The 21239-nt window shown below is 40.2% G+C and overlaps 1 protein-coding gene across 2 annotated transcripts in view; it reads right to left on the minus strand.

Moving 5' to 3' along the window:
- Nucleotides 1–21239, minus strand: part of N4BP2L2 (NEDD4 binding protein 2 like 2) — a 136919-nt gene that overhangs the window by 33433 nt on the left and 82247 nt on the right. Inside the window, exons 8-10 of one of the 2 annotated variants that reach the window (XM_053657981.1) lie at nt 15148–15260; nt 7032–7117; nt 666–861 (exon numbers count right to left, since the gene is read on the minus strand). The gene's annotated coding sequence lies outside the window, so the exon portion shown is untranslated. Of the gene's footprint in view, nt 1–665; nt 862–7031; nt 7118–15147; nt 15261–21239 lie in introns of those variants that run through there. The other variant, XM_053657986.1, reaches the window with a different exon arrangement.

Genomic DNA, 21239 nt, shown 5'->3' on the forward strand with positions numbered 1-21239 from the left:
AAGAGACCCACAGTCCAGTAGAAAGAGAAACTAAAATGATACAAAATGAACATAAGGAAAACATTGAGCTATTTTAAGTAAAGCACTCAATTTCCAATAAAGATGGGAAATAGAACAAATATTTAACTTCCACTCCCCCCATTGTAACCCCACTAAAATGTAAAGGGTTTTTTTGTGTGTGAGAAGATGTTTTGTTATGATTTTTAAGCATATACTATAAGAAAAGAGAAGATAGCAAGAATAAAGTTTTGAAAACTGGAGAGCAAAGGCCAAGTGTTAATTTGGAAAAAATACCCTAAATTACGAAATCCAATAAGCAGCACAATTTACCCTGCATAACCTCTAAAATTTCAGGAACTGGAAGATTCGGGTCTGGAAGCGAGACTCTAAACAGGAAGGTCAGGTTGAAAGTCTGTTTAAGAAACAAACATGTTCTCAATTTTAGTAATTAGACAGGCTGACAGTGACCAGAGGGGAGAGGGAGGGGATTGCAGGGGAAAAGGGGAAGGGTTTGCAGGAACAAGTAAAAGGACACATGGACACAAACAGGGGAGGGGGATGGAAATGGGAGGGAGGTGAGGAGGGCTGGGGGGGTGCTGGGATGGGGTAAAAGGCAAAAAACTGTACTTGAACAATTAAAATAAAAATTTAAAAAATAAAAGAAAAAAAGAAAGAAATACGTGCCTTGGCTGGTGTGGCTCAGTGGATTGAGTGCCGGCCTGTGAAGCAAAGGGTCACCAGTTCGTTTCCCAGTTGGGGCACATGCCTGGGTTGTGGGCTGGGTCCCCACTGGAGGTCTCATAAGAGGCAACCACACAGTGATGTTTCTCTCCCGCTCTTTCTCTATACCTTCCCTTCTCTCTAAAAATTAAAAAACAAGCACAGAATCAGGGCAGCTGCCATTCAGGGAAGCCTATAGGTTTACTTCCCGGAGAAGATAAGACGGGTTGAGGAGGAATGGAGATGGGTGAGGCTCCCTGTCTGAAAACTGACATATTTATCAGGTATGAATTCTCATATTTGAAGTTTGTTGAGTACAAAGTAAACTCAAACATAATTTAAAAAAAGAACCTGATGTATAGTGCAAATCCCACAATCCTTAACCAGAGTCCTTGAGGTCAGACGTGTTTCAGAATCCAGTAAGTGCATTGTTTGTTTGTACAATTTTAAACTCTGACTGGGGTCTGGGGCTGCCCCTAGTAATTAAACATTAGTATTTCTGCAGTGAAATCTATGCATAGTCATACTGATACAGAGATCTGATCAGATGACTGGAGAGGAGTAGGGAAGAGCTGTAGAAAGAGGTTGACCAAGGCAATTGTAAACAGTTCAGGATAAGATTGGCTGAGGAGCTGAACACCTCCAAGTGCACATGGAATTATGCACTGGAAGATTTAAATAGAAGGAAGCAGAGATTAGCTCTCTTCCTCAGGAATGCCTGGATGATTGTGCTGTGGCTGCCTGTGTTTCCCAAAGGACGGTATTTTAAATCGGCAAAGGAACTCCGGACACACAGCCTAGGACTGGTCTGGCCTGGCAGAGGGTGGCAGGGTTCTAGGCTCTGAGGCAGAAGCCTGCCATTCTTCCAAATTTGTGTAGCTTTTATATGTTCTGTTGTTATTTAGTTTATAAACTAACCTCATAGAAGTAAAATCATTAAAAACTAACGGGGGAATGAGAGGAACTCAAGAGTTAAAGATTTTAACCTTAGTTGATAGGCTTAAGTGACTAATACATGTGGAAAGCTGTGGAAAGTTGTTATCCCAAAATTGTGTAGCTTTTGAATAAAAAACTCCTTTTGTTTTTCACCAATCTTCTGCCTTCGTAATTTTACCAAGAGGGTGGTGATGGGTAGCAGGACCTTACTTGCTGTTGGGTAACAACACTAAGTGGGATAAATGAGTACAATCAACGTGTCAGGTCAAGTTTTGCTACAATTCAAGTTTTAATGACAAACATTTAAGAAACAAAATAAAACAAAATCAACTTTTGGTTTTCAGAGCTTTTTGAATTTCAGATATCTTGAAATGGAATCACAAGCCCATACTTAGATATAGGGCCTACCCTTCTATCCTGATGCCATTTTTAAAATATTGTAAGATACTCAAGTTTTCTGTGCCTTAATTCTTTTGTAAAATAAATTTGATTATGGCAAACACCTTCAAAATTAGATTACAAAATGTTCTAGTTGTCACCTCTTTTGTTGAGTATTTTATTATTGAGGAAACTCACTGAGAATGAATGGTTGGATAGATTATCCAAACCAGTTTTGCCATCTCCAGTGAGTATATTGCTGGACATCACCCTCTAGGCTGGCACTGAGCACTCTCTCCTGATTAGAATCTTCAGCAGCAAACAAACACAAGCCCAAGCAAAATGGTGACAGAGTTTGCTGTCAGTTTCCCAGGCTGTTTTCCTGTTGATGTCACTCTGCTGGTAGCTAGGACTTCATACTGTCCCCACAATTCCCATATCCTGGTTGGTCCTGCCTCACTCAGAGCCTGTCCCCCTGATGTTGCCCAGCTTCCTGTCTCTAAATCAAAACCTGTTCTATGTTCCATTCCCTGAGGATCAGCTATTTATATTATAAAGTCAATGATCAATATACCAATTCATACAAAAGTATTAACAATTTTTTGAGTCAATGAATTTACTCTCCATGATAACAAAACTTCTGTTTTGCCAAGGGCATTTCAAAAATAATGCTTGGTCTCAAGGAGATATTTAGGGGAAGGGAATTAACTATCACCAAAAGCTTATTATTTCTCAGGCACTATGCTAAGTACTTTGCGCAAGTTATTTCATTTAATCCTCATTTAATATCCCCATGAGAGGTTGGTATTATAAATCTATTTTTTTTTATTTTATTGATTATGCCATTACAGTTGTTCTATTCCCCCCTTCATTCCCCTACACCCTGCAACCCTCCGCCCCCATGATTCCCCCCCTTTAGTTTATGACCATGTGTCTCAAGTTCTTTAGAATCTATATTTCTCATACTATTCTTGCCCTCCCCCTATTTTCTACCTACTGTCTATGCTACTTATTTTCTATACCTTCCCCCCCTTCTCCTCCTCCCACTCCCCTATTGCTAACCCTCCATGTGATCTTCATTTCTATGGTTCTGCTCCTGATCTAGCTGTCCTTTTAGTTTGCTTTTGTTTTAGGTGTGGTTGCTAATAACCGTGAGTTTGCTGTCCTTTCACTGTTCATCTTTTTTATCTTCTTTTTCTTAGGTAAGTCCCTTTAACATTTCATATAATAAGGGCTTGGTGATGATGAACTCCTTGAATTTGATCTTATCTGAGAAGCACTTTATCTGCCCTTCCATTCTAAATGAAAGTTTTGCTGGCTAGAGCAATCTTGGTTGTAAGTCTTTGGTTTTCATGACTTGGAATACCTCTTTCCAGCCCCTTCTTGCCTGTAGGGTCTCTTTTGAGAAATCCGCTGACAGTCTGATGGGAACTCCTTTGTAGGTAACTGTCCCCTTAGCTCTTGTTGCTTCTAGGATTCTCTTCTTCATTTTAATCTTGGCTAATGTAATTATGATGTGCCTTGGTGTGTTCCTTCTTGGGTCCAACTTCTTTGGTACTCTCTGAGCTTCCTGGATTTCCTGGAAGTCTATTGCCTTTGCCAGATTGGGGAAATTCTCCTTTATTATTTGTTCAAATAAGTTTTTCACTGGTGGCTGTTCCTTTCCCCCTTCTGGTACCCCTATAATTCGGATGTTGGAGCGTTTAAAGATGTCCTGGAGGTTCCTAAGTCTCTCCTCATTTTTTTGAATTCTTGTTTCTTCATATTTTCCTGACTGGCCATTATTTTCTTCCTTCTGGTTCACTCCCTTGATTTGAGTCCCAGTTTCCTCTTCATCACTATTGGTTTCCTGTGTAATTCCCTTCATTTCAAATAGTTTCGTCTTCATATGTTCCTCTAATTTGTGACTAAAGTCAACCAGTTCTGTGAGCATCCTGATCACCAGTGTTTTGAACTGTGGATCTGAAAGTTTTGCTATTTCTTTGTTGCTTAGATTTATAGGCTCTGGGGCTTTGAGATCTTCTTGAGCCATTTTTGATCTGTTCGTGCCCATTAAGTATGAGTAGCGGAACCTTAGGTGTTCACCAGGGCGGGGCCTCCCAGGTGGCTGGTTTGTGACGCTGTCTGTTGGGGCAGGGTCAGAGTGGGGAAATGGTGGCCCCCTCTGCTGCCTCTCACCGCTGGGGCCTGCTCCGTGCCGTCTCACCGCCCACTCCCTCGCTGGTCTATCTGCGCACGAATGCGGGACCACAGTCAACCCGGTGCCCTGCACCCTCGCTGGGTATGCTGGTCACTCACTGGGTCGCTCACTTGGTCCACCCGTTGCAACCCCAGGCCTCAGATCTGCGCGCCTGAGTCTGTCTGATGGAGTTTTCCTGCGCAACCCCACTCTGCCAGCTACTGGCTTCACCCCTCTTACCGGTCAGGCTGAAGAATTTGTTGTTATCAGACTTCCAAAAAGTTCAATTTTCTGTGTTCTGGCTGTGTTTTCTATTGCTAATATTTTGTTGTTTCTAAACTTGGTTGTAGGAGAAAGCACGGTGTCTGCACCTATGCCTCCATCTTAGCGGAAGTCTAAATCTATTTTTTTACAGGTGAAGAAACTGAGGCTCTGAGAGGGTAATTTAAGGTCATAGTGATCAGTACCTTCAAGACTGAAACCCAGCCTCTTTCCAGTACTCTCTGCTGCCTCCTTAAAGGAGAATTTTGAATAGGCAGGAATGTGGCTCCCAGAGCCATGTTCTCCTGCTATTTCCCTGTTTCTAAATTTCTATTTGCCTCTTGAGACCCACTGATCAGTACATTATACCAAACACAAAACAGGGAGGCCCACCCAGTCTCACTATAACTGTAAAAAATCTGTACATAGCACAGCACCCATAAATTTCCACAACAAAGCAAGATTAATAATATGGGATGTGTGCTCTGTGAAGAGAAGACCAGGTTTACAGAGAAAAGTTTAGCATGAATGTTGCAAATATATCCACAAAATAACAAGTATGGTCCAGAAAGTGTCCTTGACACAAAACACCCACATTTGGTAGATAAACAGTTAAATACTTGGTACTGTACTGATGTCACACTGGGGCCACCTCCTGAGGGAAAGGGAAGCACTCCCTTCCTAACTTGGGTTATAACATGAACCCCATGAGGGCAGGGATGTTTTCACTGCCAGGTCCTCCTTAAGTAGAACAGTGTCATTGAGGCAACTTGATAAACATTTGTTGCACTCGTGAACGCATTTCTTTACCTCCTGTCACTGTAGTCCTTCTTACCTCTTCCTGTATGACATTTACCCCCTGTTTTCTAGTGGTCCCTCCAAATCTCTAAACACTTTCCTCAAATCTTTACTACATCTCCTTTTTCTTTGAACAGAACTGGGTTTAAAACAAATGAGATATTTTTACTGGGCACATGTATATTTATAGTTACACAAGACAACTCTTAGAAATGAGTTAAAATGAAGAGAAAAAACATATGGTAAATACATCACATTCAATTCTTATCAAATGCAGACACATATACACTGAAATCATAGCAGCTGTGTTTATTTCGTAATTTATGCATTAGAAGAAAAGTTAAGTAATGTAGTATGTTTATATTCATGTAAATATGAGGTCAAGTTTAAAATATGAGTTTGTCTACATGTATTACCTCTTTTCCTAGAGACTCTTTAATATTTAAATACAACCCACATCCCTAACTGCCAGCCCTCCGTCACATGTCAGTCAGAGCAGTGGTGAACCTCTCATACATTGTGTGTTGACAGAATGCTGTGAAATGTTCTAATCAATGAAGTTGAAAAATAAATTTGGTAGCAACAGTCTTGGCTTTGTTGTATTCTACAAGAAGACCTTCATTAAAGGAAATAAACACATCACATGTGCAATAGTGCATTGGGTTGCTATGGTAACAGACTACGTTTTATATTTCCTTTCTAATAATGGTATGTATAAGTTATTACAACCAAATAATGTCAACACTCACTTCTTTCTGATCATATCAAGGTCTCTGAGATAAATTGTATTTACAGTTCAAGGAATTCTCATTTATTGGCTGCTCCTCTTGTCTTTTCTAGAAATTATAATTTAAAAACATATAAATGATTAATATTTGGCATTAGGGTTAAATTTGCACTATCATTTAATTCATAATTTGTCAATGAACTCCCAAAATGACAAAAGAATCAGAGTAACCGCAAGTGTCAATTTAAACATCTGAAGTATTGAATGTGTGTGCATGTATGTGTTTAGGTGGTGAGAGGTTGCCATGGGGAATGAGGACAAACAAGGAGCTTAGAAATATATATATTTGGTTTTACAACTGGGCATATAAAATAAATCTACTTTCTGAAAGTAGTATTTATGTGAACAGTTAAGAAATACCTACTATCATGAACTATATACTCTAGGGCTGTTTCTACATTTCACTAAACCTTGATTTTACTATTTATTTGAAAACATAAACTTAGCATTGCCACTGAGTACATTTAAATCACCATCAATTACTGTAAATAGAACTCCAGCCACCCTCTCCCCATTCTGTAACATAGAGGCCTGGCTTTTCCAGAGTCTCTGTGACCTTTCTACCCTTCCCAGCCTGTGATCCTCCAGCCACTTGGAAAATTAAGAGCCTGACGAATAGTCATGTCTCTCACTATAGACCAACAGAGCACCAATAATGAGGCGCTGCTAAATCAGGTTAAAAGGAACCTAATTTGTGGTTGTACCTCTATCTTATCAGGATAAGACTGCAGGCTGGATGAGAGACAATAACTCTCCTACATGGGCACCTTGGTCACCCAGTGGGTCTTTATACCAGCTTGCAACTTTCTCTTTGGGACTAATTGAAAGAAACATGCATATATTATCTTCCCATCCACATATATTTTTTGTCTAATGTAAAAGATGTGGCTCTTCATGTTACATTTGATAAATAGGTTTTCTGAAAATTTTTTTCAATTAGAGAAGTTTTCTTTAAAAGCCATTAAAATATACCTTAACTGATGTCTTCTATTGCAAATAGTTCATATTCAGTGTCTTCCAGGTGAGGGGAACCACACAGTCATCAGGCAACAAAGATTCTGTAGAAAAAAAAAGGGGGAGGGTGGACATTACTGTACTGTCACACAGACTTTTACCCTAAGTGTGTAGGTATGCAAACATGATATCTAGATCACCACAATGGTAAAAGCCAGGTTCTGAAGATTTTTTTTCTTTCTTTCTTTTTTTGCTATAGCAGGCGTTAGCTTGTCTCAGACCTTTATCTTCTATTTGAAAACACTATCCAGACTCAATGGAAATGTTTATGTGAATATCCATGTAAGACACTGTGTATGATAGTTCATGTTCTCATTAAATATAACTATAAATATATAACAATAACCAACTATTGCATTGGCCAAAAAGTTCATTCAGTTTTTTTTTCCATAAGCTGGCTCTAGGAGTGCTTGGCTGTCTTTAACTTCAGTTGAAACAATTTTGTTGGATTGTATTGCAACATTGTCATATCAGTGTACATTAAAAACTTATCAAAATTGGTGAATTTTTGTGTAGCCATTTTAATATAGAAGATGGAAAAATATGCCTCATTTTGGCACATTATACTTTATTATTTCAAGAAGGTAAAAAAGCAACCGAAACGCAAAAAAGATTTGTGCAGTGTATAGAGAAGGTGCTGTGACTGACTGAATGTGTCAAAAGTGTTTTCAGAAGTTTCATGCTGGAGATTTCTCTCTGGACGATGCTCCACAGTAGGGTAGGCAGGTTACAGTTGATAGCAGTCAAATCAAGACATTAACTGAGAAAATCAATGTCATACCACGTGGGATAGAGCTGACGTGTTACGGGAAGAACTCAGGCCAAACACTGGAGGAAGCGAAGTGGTTCCTTTATTTATGCACACGGACCCAGAGGAGACAGTCTCCAAATTCTGGGCCCTGATCAGCAGGGAGCAATTGCTTATATAGGGTGAGGAGCAGTCTGTCACTTAGACCATTACTTCTGGTGGGAAAGCAAGAAGCAGCTTACAGAAGCAAAATGTTATCTCTATCACACTGGGGCAATTGTTATCTCTGGCATGCAGGGACAGGCAAGAAACAAAGGAAAAAAACAAGTCATTCCCTGGGTGCTGTGCTATATTTTAAAATAACTGCCAACTTCTTCTAACAGACATACTCGAAATATCCAAATTAAGCGTTGAAAATCATTTACGCCAGCTTGGTTATGTTAATCGCTTTGATGTTTAGGTTCCACATAAGTTAAGTGGAAAAAAACCTTGACCCTATTTCTGCATGTGATTCTCTACTTAAACATAATGAAAATGTTCCATTTTTAAAACAAATTATGACAGGTGAAAAAAAGTGGGTACTTTACAAATTAGTGGAGTGGAAGAGATCATGGGGCAAGTGAAATGAACCACCAACAACCATACCAAAGAGGAGTCTTCATCCAAAGAAGGTGATGCTGTGTATTTGGATTGGAAGGGAGTCCTCTATTATAAGCTACTCTTAGAAAAACCAAACAATTAATTCCCAAAGCACTGCTCCCAGTTAGGTCAACTGAAAGCAACATTTGACAAAAAGTGTCTCAAATTAGTCAGCAGAAAACTCATAATCTTTCATCAGGATAACACAAGACCACATGCTTCTTTGACAACCAGGCGAAAACTGTTACAGCTTAGCTGGCAAATTCTGATTCACCCCCATTACTCACCAGACATTGAACCTACAGATTTCCATTTATTTTGATCTTTACAAAATTCTATTAATGGAAAAAACTTCAATTCCCTGGAAGGCTGCAAAAGATACCTGGAACAGTTCTTTGCTCAAAAAGAGAAAAAATTGGGGGAAGATGGAATTATGAAGTTGCCTGAAAGATGGCAGAAGGTAAAGGATCAAAATGGCGAATATGTTATTCATAAAATTATTGGTGAAAATGAAAAATGTGCCTTTTGTTTTTGCTTTAAAACTGAATAAACTAATGAAAAACATTATGCTGAGTGAAATAAGCCAGGTGGTGAAAGACAAATACCATATGATCTCACCTTTAACAGGAAGCTAAATAACAAAACAAACAAGCGAGCAAAAAATGACCAAAGACGCTGAAATAGAGGACAAGGGGACAGTGACCAGAGGGAAGAGGGGAGGGAATTTCAGGGGAAAAAGGGGAAGGATTTACAGGAACTAGTATAAAGGACACATGGACAGCAATTAATGGGGGTGGAAATGGGAGGCAGATGGGGAGCACTGGGAAGGTGGGCTGGGATGGGAGTAAAAGAGAGAAAACTGTACTTGAACAATAATTAAATTTTAAAAAATTCAAAAAAAACTGATGAAACTTTTTGGCCATCCAGTTTATTTTTCATATAAATAAACTAGTACTGTCAAAGAGCATAAGATTTAGGTAGTTGTCCTTTCCTGTGACAAGTATAAAACATTGCAACTATAGCAAATATAGTCTTGCTAATTGCTCCTTCCACATAAGAGTGTCTGTGTGTGCGGGGGGAATCCTGACAAACAATTAAGATGCTCACAAATGAGTCCAAACATTGATATATGCATTTCAGCCACACCAAAGCACACAAAATATTTTCCTGTACTCACATATCTCTAGCAACATAGGTAGTTAGTTTGCTTTCTTCAGGCCTAAATGTAGGATGGTGCGGCCAGAAGGCCCCCAAAAGAAGAATTTGCAATGGGCTCCAGAACCCAGGGTGTCCAGGAAATATTAAAAAATATGGGATGTCCTCACCCCCACAAGTCTGAGCTGGGGGGATAGGAAACATGGAGCAGGGCCATTGAGTTGTTTTGCATAGAAACAGTTTCAAAGATAACCTCTAGAATGGGCATTTAACATATCTATAACCTTTAACTGGTTTCACAGATATGTTAAATAGCTGTGGCCATGCTTTGAGCCAGGGAGGAGAGACTGATTTCCACTTGAGATGTAACTGGGAGGCAACTGCCCTTGGTTACAGCACCTGTGTAAGAGCTTGGAGATGATTGGCTCCACGCCATGGAGCCGCACCTGCCCAGACTCACTATGGCAGCCCAGTAAACCTGGGATGATATGGGAGTCCTGGTAGGTGTAGCCAATTGTGGGAGGAGTCAGAAATGGGACTACAGAGGAAATTGGCTGGGGATTTAAATGCAGACACAGCAGCCATTGAGAGCAAACCACGTGTTTTTGGCCAGAATGGGGACTCTTGCATCCATGTGAGAATCACCATGTAGCTTCAGCAAAGAGAACAACGTGGCTTTGGCCAGAGTGAAGGACCCCCCCACACACACAGCCATGAGAAGAATCATCATGCGGCTTTAGCAGAGAACCACCACGCGGCTTTCTATTTCTTTTCCTGAGATAAGGTTCCTTGGACTGGGAAGAGGGGAAAAGAAGGACTGTATGTGTGTTTGTGGGTGTTTTAAGGGACTTTGGGATTTTGATTAAGACATTAAGTCATTACTCTTAAATCTGAATAACTTGAATAAATAATTCCTTTCCTTTTTACCAGTGTCTAACATGGAGAGTTATAATTCTCTGGTGAAGGGAAAGGTGAACCTAGTACAGGGGGACCCCAGGAGAAGCGGGGGTCAACTAGGTAACATTGTGGGACCCCCTTCCCTGGTGGCCAATCCAGAAAAACCATGGGAGACCACATGTGTAGCTTTACAACTACCTGTCACAGTAAAAGCCTGCCAAAACTAGCCAAGAAGGATTTGCCCTATAAGAATAGAGTCCCTTCAGCCCATGAGGTCAATCTCTGCTTGGAGTTGGCCTGCTCCCATGTTCTCTGCTATAAACTCTGGGTGTTCGGTTCAAATTTTTGTCCCAATCACCAAGAACCTGGTTACCTGTGCCCACCTGTGACATAAACATGTCTCTACTATATAATCCCACTGTGCCTGCAGAGCTCCTAATACTTGTTTGAATTCCCTGCCTTATTTCAAGGCCATTGGCCATAGAGAGACCAGTGCTTAACTTGTCCCACCTACCCACATGAACCATTGTACAGCCTCCACTCAGTTTTCTCTTCTCCTTTTTAAAAGAATATGCCATTTCTAAATGTGAAATTTTTTTTCATTTTTCTTTTAAGCTACATTTGTTAAACACTACTTATATTTCACAAATAAGCCATCCTAGACAAAACCATAACCCCACGTTTCTTCCACAATCCCTTTAGTGCTGTTAACCTCATTCATAAAATATTTATGAGGCTGTCATTCATATTTTCTATGTGCAATAATTTTGTTTTGTATTAGTTTTGTCTCCCCATTTAGAAGGTAACCTATTTAATGAATGAGGTCTATTTCCTCTAAAAAGCTTTCCAAAACTTACTTAATGGATGCTTGATGATTATGTTAATTATGATGGTATTTACATTCAAGGTCAGAGAAGGTTAGAGTCTTAGTGCTTTGTGATACTGATCTAAGTAGTGATTGTTAATCGTTTTGGGTCATATGCCCTTCTGAGAAGCTGATAAAAATCTATAGGCTTTCTCCCAGAAAAATAGCACAAAATGACACAAAAAATTTTGCATACCACTTCAGAATACAGACTTTGGAATACGATCCCTAACCTAAAATGATTTCAATTATTTTGTTAAATTCCCCAAAGCAACAAATGCATCATAATCTTCTAAGCTGGCATGTTTCTTTGGTGCATCTAGGAGGACAGAAAGTTGTAGCAAATAGTTGAGATGTGATTATTCACAAAGTTTACAAAAAACGATAAACATGGTAACAGAACTCGAAGGGCAGGCTGATAAAGGGGACCCACTGGCCCTGAGACTTAGTCAGTCTTGGGTCTGAGCTGCAAGGACTGCCTTTGTCCAGAACAGCAGTTTAGGAGCAAAGTAATAAACTCTGGAAAACAAGCTGATAAGGGCACAAGGCCCAGGCACCCTGGTGGGAGCAGAAGAGAAAGAATGCCAGGAAGATACAGAGAAACTGTAGGGTTGGAGCTGTGACCTCTCACCTTTTACAACTTCTGTCCTCAAGGAAGGGCACAGGTGCAGCTGCGTGAAATCACTGATGCATGCGATTGACTCACAGATAAGGAAACACTGGCATCTGTGCTCCATTTCTTATTTAAAATATTTAACATCTTAAATAGGCTTATTATTTAGGAGGAAATTTATTTAGAATAGTAAAAATTATATTTCCACTTTTTTAATTCACAGGTGAATTTTTCATTTCCAAGAATAATCTTAAGATTCCTGAAGGGATCTTGAAGGAACCTTTCAAGTCACCAGTCAGACCCCTTTCTAATCTTTTCAATGCCCTTCTCAGCCTTTAAAAATTAAATTCACTCTGGCTGGTGTGCCTCAGTTGATGGGAGTGTTATCCAGCAAACCAGCAGGTCAATGGGTACATACCCAGGGTGCAGGTTCAATCCCTAGTCAGAGTGGGTACAAAAGGCAACCAATTGACGTTTTCCTCTCACATTGATGCTTCTCTCCCTCTCTTCCCCCCTCTCTAAAATGAACAAACATCCCTCTCATCCTTCCTCTCTCTCTAAAAGCAATGAATAAAAAAAGTCTTCAGGTTAGGATAAAAATAAAATTAAATTAAACTATTATAGGTGATTCTTTTTCATTATTTAATCTTTACTATACCCTTCTTCACTATTCTTATATCTACATGCCATCTTATGACTGAGAAAAGAAAGGGCCATATGCCAAACAAGGGAAATGTAGAATGTAGAAAGAGTTTTTTAAAAAAGCAATCTATTTCTATTTGTTACATAATCACTGCCCAACTCTTCTTTCACTGTTCCCAGTGCCTATTTAAGTTGAAGGTCCAAGTATTCTACATGTTCATATACATTTAAGACTATTGGCTACCCTGGCTGGGGTAGCTCCGTGGATTCAGTGCTGGCCTGTGAACCAAAGGGTTGTTGATTTGATTCCCAGTCAGGGCACAAGCGTGGGTTGCAGGCCAGGTCTGCAGTGGGGGGCCATGAGAGGCAACCACACATTGATGTTTCTCTTCCTCTTTCTCCCTCCCTTCCTCTCTGTCTTTTAATAAAAAGACTATTGGTCACAGGGGTAGGGACAAGGCACACGATTCTGAAGATCAAACAGCATTTGCTATGAGTCCTCCTCTTCCACTGCTGAAAAGCATCACATGATCAATTAATTGCATGGAATCACTAACACCAAGTAGAAATGATACAGGGTGCAGCCAGAGGGGACCCCCAAAAAAAGATTTGGAAAGGTGTCCAGAATTCAAAGTGTATAGAAATATTGGAGAGACATATAAGATGTCCTCACCGCCCCCCCCCCCCAGGGGGAAGGGATGAATGGAGCCAGGCCATTGAGAGCTGTTTTGCATAACAACAGTTTTGGAGCTAACCTCTGGAGGAATGGTTATTTAACATATCTATAACCTTTAACTGGTTTCATAGATATGTTAAATAGCAGTGGCCAAGTTTGGAGCCGAGGAAGAAGGGAGCCAGAGAGTAGGAACTAGCAGGGACTCAGGATGGGACTGGGAGGTCTCAAGATGGAACTAGGAGCTGCCCTCCTGAGTGAGAAGGGACTCGAGATGGTAATGAGGTCTGCTCTCCAGAGTGAGAAGGGCTTGGACTGAGGAGGTAATGAGGGGCTGCGCCCCTGAGGGAGGGTGCCGCTGTGTGGGAGCTTGGAAAAGACTGGCTCCGAGACATGAAGGGTCCCCGCTTGGCCAGATGAGAGAGAGCCACGCGGTTTCAGCAGAGTGAGGACCCCCTCTTGGTGAGGTGAAAGAGGGAGCCACGTGGTTTTGGCGGAGTGTGGACCCCCTCTTTCCCAGGTGAAAGGGAAGAACCACGCAGCTTTGCCAGAATGGAGATCCCTGCAGCCAGGTGAAGAAGAAAGCCACATGCTTTTGGTGGAGTGCAGACTCCTGCAGCTTTGGTAGAAGAGGCCCACGCGGCTTTGGGGTGCCCCCCTTTGGCTGCGGGGCCTGAAAAGCAACAGAGACTTTGACTGGAACTGGGTACAAAGGACTCTTGCCAGTGGACCATGAGAGGGTACCACAGTACTTTGGATTAACTCGAGATCCTGCCTGCACAGTGACACAGCTGACGGTGCCAGCGGCCTGCAACACAGACGTGTGCTCTTTTCCTGATTTACGGTACCTGGAGTTGGGACAGTGGGAGAAGGGAGCGCTGTGTGGGTGTAGGTGTACGACCTAAAGGACTTTGATATTTTAGTGGTGGCATTAGGCCTGAATAGCATTAAATAAACATTTTGTTTCCTTTTCACAAATCTCTGGCATTAAGAGATGGGTTTCCAATTGGCGGCGGACAGAAGGGCCCAGTAGATTTTAGTATTCTGTTTTTGGGAGGGGCCCCTGTTGTATAGCAGTTTTGGGCATCCCTAGGTGGGCCAAATATTGTATTGCCCCTCCCTCGGACCACCTCCTCTTGTTCGGTAACAGAAACACCTGAAAAATTATTCATATATTGTGGGGGCGACTTCTCCGCGAGTCCTCCCGGTGCCACGGACACATGTGAATGAGTAAATATATGGCCGAGACATGCTGAGATCTGTTTAGGGAGGAGGAATGGGCTGTGGCCAGTTTCTCAGGGAAGACAAAAGGCCAGCAGCGGCCAGTTTCTCCAAGGAGAAAAAGGCCCTGAGCGCCTTTCTCCATAGCCTTTTATTGGGTTGTAATACACAGGAATACAGGGCAGCAAGGATCAAACAGTAGATAACATTACAAAGAGATCTGAGTCAGTGTCTGTCAGGAAGAGAGTTGCAGAAACTTTGGGAGACATACTCATTTCCTCTCGGACCTTTATCATATGAATGAAAGCACTCTTAGCAGAGCAGATTTCACAGGTTAATCTGCAAGTCTTTGTGGTGCCAGATTTTTCCCCAGGACACGCTCTAGCAAGGCAAGGAGCTGCACCCCTCCCCATCAGGTATTCAGGCTTTAAGGTGATTAGAGCCAGGAAGTACTTCTTCCAGAGAACATGGGGACTCGGGCTATCTCAAAGCCGAGGGGCCAGAGTCCATTGCTCCCTCTTTGTTGCAGCCCCCCCCCACCAGTCCATCCATGAAGGCCTCCTAAGTGATCAAGTCTGGCTTAGGTTGCCCCCCCCCCCCCCCCGCTGTGAGGGGTCTTACCCGTCATTGACTTCTGACTATGCTCTGGGGGCAGGGAGAGGAACTGAGGCAGCGTTTGCTACCAGAGACAGGCTTTGTCTCCTGCAGCTGGCACTCCAAAGGTCTTCTCTCGCCTGTAGCCACAAGGGGTAGAGATACAATTCCTAAAATCAGACAGAGCAGTCTATAACAATATACGTTATAGTGGACTTTTTATTTGTAGCAAATTAGCACAATTTACCTACTGGAACTCCAGGAAACCCACAAAGCTTTACTAGTTGAAAGGTAAACCCTTGGGATCATAGTAGCTCAAGTAAATCAAGGTCAGTGTTTGTTGAATATTGATTTCCCTCAGTTTGTAAGAACTGGAATAGCTTAGTTTCTTCCCATGGCTTCAGCTTTTCACCAAACCTTTCATTTTAAAAGTGAAGATCACAAGTGATTCTAACAGACTACAAAGTATCAGGTGGTTACTTAAAACTTGTAGAGACATAAACCCTGTGTTATTTAACTTATTATCTACTCTGGTCTGAGATTGAAAGTCAAAAATGGTATCCTCCTTGTACAAGATATCTTCCAAAAGCTGGTTGTAGATTGTAGCACATGAAAAGGAACAGGGTTTTTATAAAAACACTATACAGAGTGCCTTAGTCTCTTAAATGGCAGGTAATGAGAACCAGTTTGTCCACCAACATTTAAAGGAAGATCTTTGGTAATATCAGAGTAAAATCAGGATAGATAATGACTGAATGCATATGGTTTTGCTTATTGTCATCTTCACTATTTATTTCTGAAGTTATTTTTCTTCTTCCAAAATAATTTTTAGTACATGGCTTTCTGTTAACAAGTCACATTTCTCCCTTTCTCTTACAGTGATATGACTCTGTCTCAGTAAGTTAAAGTTTGGTGCCAGAAAAAAAATGATTTTCTGCCTCCTCTTCCTATTCTTTGTTTAGTGTAAGGCACTCATTGGGATAGATCCAGTTTAAATAAGCAGCTTACAAAGAGACCTGTTTCTATTTCTACGATTGAATCTATGTTCTCAGCTGGAAGTGACAAACTTTCATTTTCTATCAATAGCTTCTCCTCTATCGATGTTTCTGGACTGCTTCCTGGTCCCTATGCTCCTTTAGAAGTGGAGACCAATTTAATCAATTGCCCCTTACTGTCAGGACCAGCCAGCTTTTGCCATCTGTCTTTCTTTGATCTCTGTTCCCTAAGAAACCTATGAGGTCCCTCAGGCCAGCTACCAGAGTAGGGTTATCTATCAGAGCTCAGCTGTAATTCTTCAGCAGATAAGTTATTTGAGGTGGTGGTGGGGAGCCCAATTGTTTTTGGTTATATTTCCTCCTGTTCCTTTCCTAAAGCTTTATCTGAAGTTCTGGACCCATACTGACAGCTCAGAATTGTTTCTTTCAGAAGACTTTCATCCACCACTTCTCTCTTCTGCATAAATGAGCCTGGGGTTTCAGCAAATTGGTCTTAGATGTCGAATACCATGGTAAGCCCATTTTCAATGTGTGTTTTCTACCTTTGTGCCAGAGCAGTCATCACCTGTTAGACAGGAAATGTTTTGAGTCAGTATTGGACAAGTAATAGAGATGAAAAAGGAGACACGACTGAAGATCCAGATAAGATTTTAAAAGATAAAAGAGTTGCAGCATTATTTACAATAGTCAAGATATGGGAGCAGCTTAACAGTCCATCATAGATAAATACATTTGAAAAATGTGGTTGCATATGCAATGAAATATTATTCAGCCATAAAAAGCGGGAATCTGGCTCTCTGTGACAAAATGGTTGCACCTTGAGGATATTACACTAAGTGAAATAAGTCAGACAAAGAAAGACAATTTATCATAAGATTTCACTCATACATGGAATCAAAACAAACTACCCCTGAGCTCACAGATAGAGAGAGCAGATTGATTATTGGAATGGGCAAAATGAATTAAGGTGGTCAAAGGTACAAACTTTCCATTATAAAATGAGTAAGTCAAGGAGATGTAATGTAAAGCATAGTGACTATAGTTAATTATGTGCTGTATTTTTAAATGTTGCCAAGAGGGTAAATCTTAAAAATTCTCATCACAAGAAAAAAATTGTAACTATATATATATATAGTGATATATGGTAACTACATTTATTGTGGTGATCATTTTGCAATATATACAGATATCAAATTATTATTTTGTATACCCAAAACTAATATAATGCTATATGTCAACTACATCTCAATTTAAAAAGTAAAAAATAAATAAAAGAATGCTACAAAAAACTTTATACCAATAAAATAAAAAATGTAAGTGAAATGTATAAATAGCTAGAAAATACAACTTATTGAAACTAACTAAAAAAAGAACTAGAAAGCCTAAGTAGTCTTATGAAAGAAAATAATAAAAGTTGAGGGTTTTTTTTCCCCACCAAGAAAACTCCAACTCCAGGTGAATTTTCAGAAAAGTTTTACCAAATACTCAAGGAGATGCTAATTGTAAATATTATGTAGACTTTTCCAGAGAAGAGAAAAAGAGAGAATACCTCAAACTCTTTTCATCTTGATAGTCATGAAGTATACTTTCTAAATACAAAAATCCTTTAAAAATTAGCAAACTACCTCCAGTAACACTTAAACTAGATAAAACATTATGTTGTAGTTGGGCTTATCTTGGAATTTGTAAGATTGGTTTACACTAGAATATCACAAAAGACATTTTCCAGGATAGATCATATCTTAGGCCACAAATTATATCCATATTTTTTAAATATAGATATCATATAAAGCATCTTGACCCACCACTCTAGGATAAAGCTAGAAACCAATAGAAGGAGTAAAAATGGAAAATTCATAAGTCTGTAAAAATTAAACAACACTTGTTTAAACAACCAGTGGATCAAAGAAGAAATCAGAGGAGAAATTAGAAAATACTTTAGTGATAACAAAAGCAAAATATACCAAAACATATGGGACATAGTAAAAGCAGTATGAAAGGGACATCTTCATAAAACCAGAAAGATTCCAAATCAACTATTTAACTTTACAATTGAAGGAACAAGAAGAGAAAAAAAAAACTAAACTCAAAGCTAACAGGGAAAAGGAAATAATAACAACAGCAGAGATAAATGAAATGGAGAATAAAAAAAGATAGAGAAAATTAATGAAATCAAAAATTCTTTGAAAAGATGAACAAAATTGACAAAAACTTGGCTAAATAAACTGAGGAAAAAAGAAGACACAATTTACTGAAATGAGAAATGAAAACGGGAAATTTACTATCAATTGTACAGAAATAAAAAGATTTTTAGAAAGTACTATGAAAAATTGTGAGGTGGATATGCCGTGCCTCCTCACACAACCAAGTTTAGGGACAACTAAATATTAGCATCAGAAAACACAACCAGAACACGGAAAACTGAACTTTTCGGAAGTCCGCTAACAACAAATTCTTCAGCCCAACCGGTAAGGGGCGAAACCGGCGTCTGGTGAAGAGTTGCAAAGGAGGGCTCGGTCGGACCCGGGCGCAGAATCCAGACGCGCGAATCCAGACGCACGGGTTCCAAACCCAGGATTGGACCTAGTGAGCGACCGAGCAACCCACCGGGTGAGCGACTGCAGAGGAGACAGTGGGGAGGCGGTGCAGCGAGTTGACTGCGGTTGCCTAATTGCGCGCGAGCGAGGGAGTGGGCGGTTGGACCGGCCTCGGGGGTGAGAGAGGGCGCCGCCATTTCCCGGCTCTGACCACGCCCCCACATACAGCGTCACAACCCAGCGACCTGGGAGTCCAAGGCGCAGTTTCTCACATTTAAAGGGCCAGAACAGACCAAAAATGTCGCAGGAAGACCTCAAAGCCCCAGAGATAAATCTAAGCGACGAAGAAATAGCAAAACTCTCAGACGCACAGTTTAAAACACTGGTCATCAGCTTCCTCACAGATCTGGTTGATTATAGCCACAAATTAGAGAAACATATGAAGGCTAAATTAAGGGAAATGAATGGAATTCCACAGGAAACCCATAGAGATGAAAAGGAAACTGGGACTTAAATCAATGGAGTGGACCAGAAGAAAGCAAATAATGGCCAAACAGAAAAGAGTCAAGGAGCAAGAATTCAAAGAAATGAGGAGAGTCTTAGGAACCTCCAGGACATCTTTAAACGCTCCAATATCCGAATTATAGGGGTACCAGAAGGGGGAAAGACACAACCACCAGTGGAAAAACTATTTGAACAAATAATAAAAGAAAATTTCCCCAATCTGGCAAAGGAAATAGACTTCCAAGAAATCCAAGAAGCCCAGAGAGTACCAAAAAAGTTGGACTCAAGAAGAAACACACCAAGGCATATCATAATTACATTAGCCAAAATTAAAATGAAGGAGAGAATCCTAGAAGCAGCAAGAGCTAAGGGGACAACCACCTACAAAGGAGTCCCCAACAGACTGTCAGCAGATTTCTCAAAAGAGACCTTACAGGCAAGAAGGGGCTGGAAAGAAATATTCCAAGTCATGAAATCTAAAGACCTACAACCAAGATTGCTCTATCCAGCAAAACTTTCATTTAGAATGGAAGGACAGATAAGGTGCTTCTCAGATAAGACCAAATTCAAGGAGTTCATCATCACCAAGCCCTTATTATATGAAATGTTAAAGGGACTTATCTAAGAAAAAGAAGTTAAAGAAACATGAACAGTGAAAGAACAACAAGCTCACAGTTATTAACAACCACACCTAAAACAAAAGCAAACTAAAAGAACAGCTAGATCAGGAGTGGAAATATAGAAATGAAGATCTCAAGGAAGGTTAGCAACAGGGGAGTGGGAGGAGGAGATGGGGGGAGAAGGTACAGAAAATAAGTAGCATAGACAGTAGATAGAAAATAGATGGGGGGGCATAGCATGGGAAATATAGAACCTAAAGGACTTGAGACACATGGACGTAAACTAAAGGGGGGTAATGGTGGGGTTGGGGGGGGCAGGGTGGAGGGGAATGAAGGGGGGAATAGAACAACTGTAACAGCATAATCAATTTAAAAAAATAAATAAATTAAAAATAAAAATAAAAAAAAGAAAAATTGTATACCAGAATATTGAATTACCTAGATGAAATGGAAAATTTTGAGAAACACAAAAACCTACCAAGACTTAACCACTAAGTAATAGAAATCTTAATAGACATGTGAACTAGTAAGAAGATTGAATCAGTACTCAAAAACCTCTTTTTAAATTACCTCTTATTGATTATGTTATAACAGTTGTCCTGAGTTTTCCCCTTTTTCCCCTCTCCATCCAGCACCCCCCACTCCCTCAGGCAATCCTAACACCATTGTCCATGTCCACGGGTCATGTGCATAAGTTCTTTGGCTACTCCATTTCCTGTAATGTACTTTAAGACCTCATGGCTATTTTGTAACTACCTATTGTACTTCTTAATCTCCTCTCCTCAAAAAATTTTTGACAAAGAAAAGCTCTGGATCTGATGGCTTCACTGATAAATTTTACTAATAATTTAAAGAACTAAAGCCATTCCTTCACCAAGTTTTTTAAAAACAATTGAAGAGGAGGGAACACTGTAACTCATCTATGAAGTCAGCCTTAAAGCTAGACAGACACACAAAAAGCTGCAGACCAATGTCTTTTATAAACATGAAGTAAAAATCCTCAATGAAACTCAGTAGCATATTAAAAAGATTATACACCATGACCAAGTGGGATTTATTCCTAGAGTGCAAGGAGGGTTGAATGCATAAAAATTGATTGATGTAATATGTCACTTTAACAGAATGAAGGAAAAAATTCACATGATCATTTCAACTGATGCAGAAAAAGCATTCCACAAAACCTAACACTTTCATAACTTTTAAAAAACCCCTCAAGCCCTGGCTGGTGTAGCTCAGTGGATTGAGCATAGGCATGCAAACTAAGGGATTGCTGTTTGATTCCCAGTCAGGGCACATGCCTGGATTGCAGGCCAGTTCCCAGCAGGGGATACACGAGAGGAAACCATACATTGATATTTCTCTCCCTCTCTCCTTCCCTTCTCCTCTAAAGATAAATTAATAAAATCTTTAAAAAAATTTTTTGAAAACCCTAAATAACAAGGAACAGAAGGAAACTACCTCAA

Source organism: Artibeus jamaicensis, unplaced genomic scaffold (assembly GCF_021234435.1).
Source record: "Artibeus jamaicensis isolate MK-2021 breed Jamaican fruit bat unplaced genomic scaffold, CSHL_Jam_final contig_2002, whole genome shotgun sequence".
Classification (NCBI taxonomy): Eukaryota; Metazoa; Chordata; class Mammalia; order Chiroptera; family Phyllostomidae; genus Artibeus; species Artibeus jamaicensis.